The sequence below is a fragment of the Nycticebus coucang genome, chromosome 12 (genome assembly GCF_027406575.1).
Source record: "Nycticebus coucang isolate mNycCou1 chromosome 12, mNycCou1.pri, whole genome shotgun sequence".
Lineage (NCBI taxonomy): Eukaryota > Metazoa > Chordata > Mammalia > Primates > Lorisidae > Nycticebus > Nycticebus coucang.
The window spans coordinates 75,763,946-75,766,677 of NC_069791.1; the positions used below are offsets into that span (position 1 = coordinate 75,763,946).

General features: G+C 42.8%; 1 non-coding gene across 1 annotated transcript; it reads right to left on the reverse strand.

Annotated features, from left to right (window-relative positions):
* Positions 1-1,326: 1,326 nt before the first annotated feature.
* LOC128562918 (U6 spliceosomal RNA) lies at positions 1,327-1,433 on the reverse strand. Its single transcript, XR_008373613.1, has one exon. It is a non-coding gene; the product is annotated as a U6 spliceosomal RNA (small nuclear RNA).
* Between the last annotated feature and the right edge of the window lie 1,299 nt (positions 1,434-2,732).

Consider the following 2,732-nt stretch of genomic DNA (forward strand, 5'->3'; position numbering starts at 1 on the left):
TCTGCTGAAGGGCTGGCTCTTGGATCTCATCCTAACATCAGTCTGAGAGGTCAGCAGCACTCATCTGAGATAGCTGGCACTGTCTGGGTTGCAACCTGGTATGACTGAGAGTGTGTAGGGTGTGACATCAGGTGCAAACAGTGTGGAAGCCAGTCAGGATAACTGCACTGCTGACACCTTCATAGGCACCTCAAGATATTTTTTAAAAATCTTAAAAATTGAAGTTGAATTTTAGTGATTTTCAGAAAGGAGTTAGGTATACATCCTTAGGGGCATGACGAGCCACCTACCCCAAGCTTAGACCAGGCTCTAACCCAGCTCTCTCTTCCTTCTAGCTTAACCTCTCTGTGTGGTCAGGTCTAATCACATGTAACACATTCTCTGCAATATCCCCGGTGCACAGTTTTTGCATTCTCAGTTAATACTTGCTAATTGGATTAAAAGGCATCTATTAATCTCCTTTATCATTAAATTATTCAGACCTCAAAATTATATACTCTAAGAAAAAGGTAAGTATTGTCCAAATGTATTTGCATTTTCAGTGCATTTCTCTCTCCAGTGGTGCCATTTGGCACTGTGAGCATGAATGGAAACTGTGCCTGACTTCTCATGGGTAGAGCAGTGAGGCACCTCAACTCACCATCCAGACTGTACCCATCTGAGTCCTCCACTCTCATCCTCCAATTGCTTCTGATCTTCTTACCCTCTGAAAAAGACAGCAGCTATATTCATGGTTGAGTCGAGTAAATTAAAGATAATTTTCTCTTTTTCTAAGCTAGCTGTTTCCTTAGGATCCAGAGAGGGTGAATTCTCCTTGTGTCCTCTTCCCAGAACACGCCCACCCAAGCAGAGGGTGGAGGAGAGCAATCATTTACCACTTGACTTTTTACTTCCTTCTCTTGGAGGAGGTCAGTATTTTCTAATCAACTGTCTGTCAATTGCTTCTCTGTCAGCATTTCACCATGACTGGGTTGACCTCTCTTTAAGAGCCTTGCTACTTTACAAACATAGGGAGATATTTGAGGACCAGGTTAAGGAAGGCTCTTAGATGGATATATAATGAGGTATCGTCTGTTAATGAATGTCAGTTAAAAACCTAACACCATACATTTTCATCTTTGAGTTCTTGGGGAAAATTTTGAAAAGCCTGATCTGAATAAATAGCCCAAAATCCTTGGAGAGGTTGACAATTTAATTAATTCCTCAGATATTCATTGTGATCCTATGAGGAGTAAGACGCTGGCTGTCTTGATTCCTCTTGCTCAGCTAAGGAGAGTTCATAATGGTACCTTCCTCTTCAGGGTGAGATTTTTTATGTATGTATTTATAAGTACAGAATGCTTCATGCATTTATATGTCATCTTTGCACAGGGCCCATGCTTATCTTCTCTGTATCATTCTGATGTTAGCATATGTGCTGCTAAAGTGAGTGCGGGGTGAGGTTTAAACAGAAAACAAGAAGGAAGTACCTGGTGCAGAGTAAACCTTGGAATGGCCTATGGTAGGTTGTCCTCTCTTGGAGCTTGGAGAAGATTCTAATCTAGCAAACAGGCTAAACAAAACTAAATGGCAAAGATTGTGCCATTAAACAAAATAAGAGAAATCTCATAACAGAAGGCCAAACCCTGGGTTGTGAGAGATCAAAGGTAACGGAAGCTACCTGAGCATGAGAGATTCCCTGTATGGCCAGGGTTGCCTTTGCTCTGGAGGTTGGACAATGGGTAGAATTTCCATACACAGGGATGTGGTGAACATATTCTAGACTATGTATATAAAGCAGGGGTTTCAACCAGAGCCAGTTGTTGTTCTGAACTACCTGGACATGCCAGTGAGGGTGAAAGTCAATGCACCATAAGGACTGAGGAGATTCTGAATGACCTTTTATCCCAAGAGAGGGAAGAATGAGCCCATCCAAGTGAAGCCATGATGAGAGCACAACTGCGTGCTAACAGAGATTAATCTGCAGCATGTGTAAGCCACTGAGTGCTGATGAGGTGGTAAGGATGCCACTGAGGAAGTCGGTCAAGGGTCATGAGCTGTCCCAGTAAGGCTGTGTCCAGGGAACTTGGAGGAGGGTCCCAGTGGCTGTGAAGCCTTCATGTAGCAGGCACTTGGGGCTGGCCATGAGGGGAGACCTTGGAGATGTGGCTGGAAGTGTGTCTGAATGGCCAGCTCAGGGTCCTAACTGAGATTGCATCTTAGCTATTTGCAGAAGCTGTGAGTGTAGGGGGTGCTCATAGAGAGATAGTGTCAGGGTAAAGCACCCCAAGATTCACATTAGCTCTTTCCCTAGAAGAGAGCATGAAGGGGAATTGGAAACTAAAATTGTTATCACCTTTAATCGGCCTTAATTAGGTCTCATACTTTTCTTTTTTTCCTGTGTAAAATAATAATGATGGGACGTAATGCAATGTCACTTGGAATGTTATGAGTCTTTCAATTTTACACATGTTCCTTTTAAAAATCTGGGAGATCTTGCCATTTTTGTCTGCATGGTTGCTACCAGAGGCTTCGGGAAGCCAAAGGATGGTTGTAGCTATGGCTTTGAGATGGATTTCTGAGTACACAGATGCACTGCTATATCATCCTAGAACATCTGTTATTCCTGTTCTCTTAATAGTACACACAAATCCATATTATATTCCAAACTGAAGTAGAGTTGGCTACGATTTGAAAATTTGTGCCCTCCAAAATTCACGTTGACATTTAATCCCCAGTGCAGCAGTACTGAC